Raw genomic sequence first — 8,508 nt, 5'->3', positions numbered from 1 at the left:
AGGTACGAATCCTGCCTCGGGCATGGATGTGTGTGATGTCCTTAGGTTATTAAGGTTTAATTAGTTCTAAGTTATAGGCGAATGATGACCTCAGAAGTTGTCGCATAGTGCTCAGAGGCATTTGAACCATTTTTGAGCCTCGCCCAAATCCGGATGTGGGATTGATCTGTAGAGAAAATGATGTCACTTTTTTCAATTACTGGGCAACGGTCTTGCCGCAGTGGATACACCGGTTCCCGTGAGATCACCGAAGTTAAGCACTGACGGGCGTGGTCGGCACCTGGATGGGTGACCACCCAGGCTGTCATGCGCTGTTGCCATTTTTCGGGATGCACTCCGCCTCGTGAGGAGCTACTCGACCGAATGGTAGCGGCTCCGGTCAAAGAAAACCATCATATCGACTGGGAGAGCGGTGTGCTGACACCACGCCCCTCCTATCCGCATCCTCCTTGAGGATGATACGGCGGTCGGATGGTCCCGGTAGGCCACTCGTGGCCTGAAGACGGAGTGCTTTTTTTCAGTTACTGGCCACAAATTCTGTAGATATATATTATGTGTGTTTAGTATAGTGGTTTCCAATGACTTTTTAATCCTCATGGCTTTGAGCATTGCTGATTCAACCGTGTTTTAGGGCCAGTTTCCCTTCCGGAAGGCAAGAAAGGTTCTTGAATCTCTGTACGCGTCTCAGTCCTCTTTGCCGGCCAGGGTGGACAAGTAGTTCTAGAATCTAGGCGCTACAGTCTGGGCCCACGCGACCGCTACGGTCGCAGGTTCGAATCCGGCCTCGGGCACGGATGTGTGTGATGTCCTTAGGTAAGTTAGGTTTAATTAGTTCTAAGTTCTAGGGGACTGATGACCTTAGAAGTTAAGTCCCATAGAGCGCAGAGCCATTTGAACCAGTCCTCTTCAGTAAAGCAGTTGGCAGAATAAGGGTGACTTCCTGTATCAGAAGTTTTTGTCTGCTGTTCCTGATGATTTTTACTCAACTAACTAGTGGTTGGGATCGGAATCGCGACCAAAGACTAACTCTATATCGGAGTAAACAAGCAATAAAACAGAAAAACTTCGTACTCTGTGTCAAAGACTGCTAGTTTTGCGTTTGCTAAATAGCCTCAACTAATCAGGTGGAAAGACATAGTTACATTATTCTCCAAGCCCGAGTCTGTAAAAACGACTACAGTTCCTGAATGGCATTCAATAGTTTCCGTTAGTTTCCGGATTCCCGTAATCGGAATGAGTTTTATATTTCACTTTGATGAGCATTTGCTTATCTACTGTAATGTGGTAAACGCGTGAGCTGTCAAAATAAGCAGTACCACGCAAGCGGTATTTTTAGTATCTACATCTACATGGATACTCTGCAAATTACATTTAAGTGCCTGGCAGAGGGTTCATCGAACGACCTTCACAATTCTCTATTATTCCAATCTTGTATAGCGCGCGGAAAGAACGAACACCTATATATTTCCGTACGAGCTCTGATTTCCCTTATTTTATCGTGGTGATCGTTCCTCACTATGTAGGACGGTGTCAACAAAACATTTTCGCATTCGGAAGAGAAAGTTGGTGATTGTTTCGTGAGAAGATTCCGTCGCAACGAAAAACGCCTTTCTTTTAACGATTTCCAGTTCAAATCCTGTATCATTTCTGTGACACTCTCTCCCATATTTCGCGATAATACAAAACGTGCTGCCTTTCTTTGAACTTTTTCGATGTACTCTGCAGTCCTATCTGGTAAGGATCCCACACCGCACAGCAGTTATTCTAAAAGAGGACGGACAAGCGTACTGTAGGCAGTCTCCTTAGTAGGTCTTACATTTTCTAAGTGTCCTGCCAATAAAACGCATCCTTTGGTTAGCCTTCCCCATAACATTTTCTATGTGTTCTTTCCAATTTAAGTTGTTCGTAATTGTAATGCCTAGGTATTTAGTTGTTTTACGTCTTTTAGATTAGACTGATTTATCGTGTAACCGAAGTTTACCGAGTTCCTTTTAGCACACATGTCGATGACCTCACACTTTTCGTTATTTAGGGTCAACTGCCAATTTTCGCACCATTCAGATATTTTTTTCTACATCGTTTTGCAGTTTGTTTTGATCTTATGATGATTTTATTAGTTGATAAACGACAGCGTCATCTGCAAACAACCGAAGACGCTTGCTCAGATTGTCTCCCAAATCGTTTATATAGATAAGGAACAGCAAAGGGCCTTTAACACTACCTTGGAGTACGCGTGAAATCACTTCTGCTTTACTCGATGATTTTCCGTCAGTTACTACGAACTGTGACCTCTCTGACAGTAAATCGCAAATCCAATCACATAACTGAGACGATATTCCATAAGCATGCAATTTTACTACAAGTCGCTTGTGTGGCACAGTGTCAAAAGCCTTCCGGAAATCCAGGAATACGGAATCGATCTGAAATCCGTTGTCAATAGCACTCAGCACTTCATGTGAATAAAGAGCTAGTTGTGTTTCACAAGAACGATGTTTTCTAAACCCATGTTGACTGTGTGTGAATAGACCGTTCTCTTCGAGGTAATTCATAATGTTCGAACATAATATATGTTCCAAAATCCTGCTGCATATCGACGTTAACGGTATGGGCCTGTAATTTAGTTGATTACTCCTACTACCTTTCTTGAATATTGGTATGACCTGTGCAAGGTTCCATTCTTTGGGCACGGATCTTTCGTCGTGCGAACGGTTGCATATGATTGTTAAGTACGGAGCTAATGCATCAGCATACTCTGAAAGGAACCAAATCGGTATACAGTCTGGACCAGAAGACTTGCTTTTATTAAGTGATTTGAGTTGCTTCACTACTCAGAGGATATTTATGCCTATGTTACTCATGTTGGCAGCTGTTCTCGATTCGAATTCTGGAATATAGTATAGCAGATTAATGATGTAATACTACCAACTCACCAACAAAATGTGCAGTCGATGTACCCCAAGGGGTATGTTAATCGGTATTTCGCCTACCACCCTGTAACGTAGAAAGCCATACTCGTCAGACGCTTGGCAGATCGTCGCGGTCACGAAGACCTCCGAGCGCCTAGGGGCGGTTTGGTAGGCAACCCAGCGATACAGTTCGAGGGTCGCCGAGCACGCATGCGCAAACGGCTGCGCGGCCGACACGAAAAGGTAGGCCGCTGGGCGGAGGCAGTAGCGTCCCCGACGTTGTGCCAGCAGCAGCAGAAGCAGCAGCAGCAGCAGCAGCAGCCGACTACAGCAGCAGACAGCGCAGCAGCGGCCAGCGACCATGGTTGACCCGCTCAAGATATTCTGGGTACTGGCCAACAGTACCTTTCTCGGTAAGTAACCACTCTTTCCTTCTCATTTGGTTACTTGCTCGTAGAATGTCTTTGATTCGTAACTTGTCATTTGTCTGAAAGTTCTTTTCCATAAATTAAAGACTTTGTCTACTACTCACATATTTAATCAATTTGCTAGCATTAGTAAGATTTCATTTTAAATTTATTTTCCTTAATCGTTTACGTTCAGAAATTTTGCAAAGAACACGCTGTGAATTTACCATATAACTCTGCATTTAGCATACACTGGATGGCATGCTGCAAGCAAAAAATGGCATAGCGAATAAGAATTGAATATAATTATGTAATTATCAATGATTGCGTAAGGGGAGTAGGACGTCAAACGGGCCGACTTGGAGCAGGAGAGTCACCACAGGACGTTTTAATTTCTACTGTCTATACTTTTACAAATAAATTCATAAAACTTTGTCACCAGGGCCAGGAAGGATTGAGGACTCACACTCATCGCAGTGGAAGTTCAAAACCGTAGCAAAATACCTTTTTTTACATATGAAATTTCATCATTTTTTTCACTTATTACTGGCTGCATTTGTTGCTATAGGTACACTTTTCTTCCCAAGTAAGAGAGATTCTTCGATGAATTTTTCATAGCATGCAAACCGTAGTTAGAGGTGTATGAAACTCTAGAATTTTCCAAATCTATTAAAAAACTGTGGAAAAAATTGAGATAATTAACTATAAAACTTGAGGTTTTTTCTAAACATGAAGTTTAAAATGTAACAGTTCATTCATTTTTTCATAAATTAAATAACTTCTAGAGTTTCATACACCTGCAACTATGGTATGTATGCTGTGCAAAAGTCCTCGAAGAATTTCTCTTACTTAGGAAGAAAAGTGTAGCTGTAGCAACAAAGGGAGCCAGTACTAAGTGAAAAAATGATGAAATTTCACATGTTATAGAATGTGTTTTGTTACGTTTTTGAGCTTCCACTGCTATGAGTATGAATCCTGAATCCTTTCTGGTCATGCTGACAAAGTTTTATGAATTTATTTCTAAAAGTATAGACAGTGGAAATTAAACTGTCCTGTGGTGCCTCTCCTGCTCCAAGTCGGCCCGTTTGACGTCCTACCCCCCTTAAATACATGAAAATTTCAAACTTCTTCCAACAAACTTGTAACCACACTTTTAATGTTTGTAAATCATTTTTACCTCTGTGTTGCAAAACATACCATATGTAGTAAAATTTTTTCTGTGTGGAGAGTATTTTGTTACTGTAAAATACGGATAATTGTGTTCTGGAACCGCATTAATTTCATCGTGTTAGTTGGTTCTCACTTCGCTGTGCGGAAGAACAACTTTATGTTCATAAATGAAAACCACAAAAATACGGATGTCCTGCAGTGTACCGTAGAGCCCACAGAGCATCTATATTTTTGTTCGTTTCGTTTATAAACATGAAGAATACTGTAGATACTACTGAACAATGACATTTTTAAGCTTCTCATTTATAAGTTATTCTATCAAACATCGACGGATGAAAAACGAGTTACAATTCTGTTTCGATTTCCTGGACTTCGTTCCATGGCACTTCCGATATCTGGTAGCGACTTGTTTATGTTAAAAATGACAAGTTTCGCCGTGAGTTGGAGTCCACGTAGCCCTATAACTGGATGGATGAAACTGTTCGAAGAACGAAGGCAGCAAAGCATATACTACGTCCAGTACTATGATTCCTTGTAAAGCACTGCAATACCTAAACTAGTCATCGAGTTGAAAAGAAATTTTGTTGTAAGATTTGCTTGGAACGTCGTGCATGCAGAAAGAAGAAAGAAACACACACTTTAAGGCGATTTCGCTCCGATCAGTAGTTATGCTTGATTGTTTGAAATGCGGACTATTCTGTTGAGAGTCATTCGTTATTTCACGATAGTGAAAGTAAGCTTTAATCTTTCGGAATAATTTCACATTGCAAACACGTTTCAGGCACAAAATTCCGGTGACTTATACAGTCGTCCACCGTCATGTTCTCCGATCATCTTAAAAATTCTTCTACAGCAGTCACTGAAATATTACGGAAAAAAAAAATTTGAAGAGCCGACCCGACTACGACCCAAATTTATGTTTCCGTCTTAACTCCAAAAGTCACATTTCTGTATGAGGTGGAGGTGTGCTACTTCTGATATCATTACCATATTATGCTGCTCCAATCCCATTCGTGAACAGTGCATGGGAAGAAGACTGACAGTAATGTCATTGTCGAATCGAAACATCTACGTAGAGGCTTCATTTGGTACGTGTGCTCTCGGAATGTTATCAGTTGCCCTCTCCGTGGTACACCACGCTTCTTTTATAGAGCCTGATAATGGAATTTGACGAGTATCTTTGAAACGCTCGCGCGCTTTCTGAACAAACGGTGACAAAATGAGCCACTCTTCTTCGGATATTGCGTGTCTCATTCGTTAATCGTAGATAGTAATCGTTCTAGACTGATCAACGGTACTCAAGAAGTGACCTAACCAATTTCTACATCTACATCTAATTTATACTCCGTAAGCCACCCAACGGTGTGTGGCGGAGGGCACTTTTCGTGCCACCGTCATTACCTCCCTTTCCTGTTCCACCCGCGTATGGTTCACGGGAAGAACGGCTGCCGGAAAGCCTCCGTGAGCGCTCGAATCTCTCTAATTTTACATTCGTCATCTCCTCGGGAGGTATAAGTAGGGGAAAGCAATATATTCGATGCCTCATCCAGAAACGCACCCTCTCGAAACCTGGACAGCAAGCTACACCGTGATGCAGAGCGCCTCTCTTGCAGAGTCTGCCAGTTGAGTTTGCTAAACAACTCCGTAACGCTATCACGCTTACCAAATAACCCTGTGACGAAACGCGCCGCTCTTCTTTCGATCATCTCTATGTCCTCCGTCAACCCGACCTGGTATGGATACCACACTGACGAGAAATACTGAAGTATAGGCCGAACGAGTGTTTTGTAAGCCACCTCCTTTGTTGATGGACTACATTTTCTAAGCACTCTCCCAATGAATCTCAACCTGGCACCCGCCTTACCAACAATTAATTTTATATAATCATTCCACTTCAAATCGTTCCGCACGCGTACTCCCAGATATTTTACAGAAGTGACTGCTACCAGTGCTTCTTCCGCTATCATATAATCATACAATAAGGGACCCTTCTTTCTATGTATTCGCAATGCATTACATTTGTCTATGTTAAAGTTCTGGTTTCACTCCCTGCACGAAGTGCCTATCCGCTGCAGATCTTCCTGCATTTCGCTGCAATTTTCTAATGCTGCAACTTCTCTGCATACTACAGCATCATCCGCGAAAAGCCGCATGGAACTTCCGACACTATCTACTAGGTCATTTATATATATATTGTGAAAATTTCTCTGTAAGTAGGAATTAACAGAGGGGTTCCGAAAGCAACTGTCGTGTGAAACCCAGGTCGCTCTGTTCGACGACGAGACGCATCTAATGGTAGATACAGGTGTCCAGGTAGATGCCGTGTTCCGTGACTTCCGTAATGCATTCGATACAGTTTCCCACTGCCTCCTAGTGAACAAAATAATGATTATCAGGTCAATTTTGTGACTGGAGTGAGGAGTTTCTGTCAGATAGAACACAGCATGTCATTCTTGAAGGAGAGAAGTCTTCAGACGTAAAAGCAACTTTGGGAGCGTCCCAAGTGACTTTTCTAGGATCTTACGTTTAACTATGTAAAATAACATAACAGATAACGCCCGAATTTCCACGAGGCTCTTTGAGTATGATGCTGTTGCTGATGCTAGAAAATTGTGTAGCGAAATGCAGGAGTGGCCGAGTGGTTCTAGGCGCTACAGTCTGGAACCGCGTGACCGCTACGGTCGCAGGTTCGAATCCTTCCTCGGGCATGTTTGTGTGTGATGTCCTTTGGTTGGTTAGGTTTAAGTAGTTCTAAGTTGTAGGGGACTGATGACCTCAGAAGTTAAGTCCCATAGTGCTCAGAGCCGTTTGAACCATTTGAAATGCAGGAAGACCTGCAAAGGTTCGACGCTCGGTTCAGGGACTGACAATTAAACCGCAACGTAAACAAATGTAACACATTGCGTATGTATAGAGAGAAAGGACGATTATTGTATGATTGCAGAGCAATCACTGAAAGCAGTTGCTTCCATAAAACATCTTGGAGGATGCGTAGGGGACGATTTAAAGTTGAACGACAACATAAAATTAATCGCGGGTAAGGAAGATGACAGAATGAGATTCATTGGAAGCATCCTGAGAAAATGTAGTCCATCAAGAAAGAAGGTAGCTTTTAAAAATCTCATTCGTCCAATACCTGAATATTGCTCGTCAGTCTGGGATCTGTTCCAGGTGGGATTAATAGAAGAAAGAGAGAAGATCCAAAGAAGAGCAACACGTTATGTTACATGGTCATGTAGTAAGCGCGAAACTGTCGGAAAGTTGGTCAGCCAACTCCTGTGGCAAACGCAGCGAGAGATGCGTCCTGTATCACGTTATGGGTTATTGTTGAAGTTCCCAGAGCGTACATTCAGCCGCGCGGAGTGGCCGCGCGTTTTGAGGCGCCATGTCACATATTGCGCGGCCCCTCCCGTCGGAGGTTCGAGTCCTCCCTCGGCATGGGTGTGTGTGTGTGTTGTTATCAGTATAAGTTAGTTCAAATAGACAGTAAATCTAGGGACCGATGACCTCAGCAGTTTGGTCCCCTAGGAATTCACACACATTTTGAACAACATCCGTAGAAGAGTCAACCAGTATATTGCTTCCTCCTATGTATATCTCGCGAAAACACCATAAGGATAAATTTAGGGAGATCAAGTCCACTCGGAGGCTTGCCGGCAATTATTCTGCCCGCTAATTCTTCGCGACTGAAACAGGAAAAGGGAAAGGTGGCACCGGTACATACAGTACTCTCAGCAACAAATCGTAAGATGGTTTGCGACGTGTAGATGTACACAAACCAAGTCTTTTGTGTTTGAATGTGACTTCACTGATTTTTTCCAGTGAACCTTAATCCGTCTTCTGCAGTCCCTATATTTAATTTTGTAATTACAATGAAATGAAAGCCCTTAGCTGCTTACAGGCGTTGACATACGTCAACGGGACAGATGAAAATGTGTGCCCCGACCGGGACTCGAACCCGGGATATCCCGCTTACATGGCAGACGCTCTAGCCATCTGAGCCACCGAGGACACAGAGGATAATG

The 8,508-nt window shown here is 42.9% G+C and overlaps 1 pseudogene; it reads left to right on the top strand.

Annotated features, from left to right (window-relative positions):
* Nucleotides 1–202: 202 nt before the first annotated feature.
* LOC124620480 lies at nt 203–320 on the top strand (annotated as a pseudogene).
* Nucleotides 321–8,508: the final 8,188 nt, after the last annotated feature.

Source organism: Schistocerca americana, chromosome 6 (genome assembly GCF_021461395.2).
Source record: "Schistocerca americana isolate TAMUIC-IGC-003095 chromosome 6, iqSchAmer2.1, whole genome shotgun sequence".
NCBI classification, from domain to species: domain Eukaryota; kingdom Metazoa; phylum Arthropoda; class Insecta; order Orthoptera; family Acrididae; genus Schistocerca; species Schistocerca americana.
The sequence above is the reverse complement of the archived record's forward strand: the minus strand, read 5'-3'. Positions and strand labels throughout refer to the sequence as shown.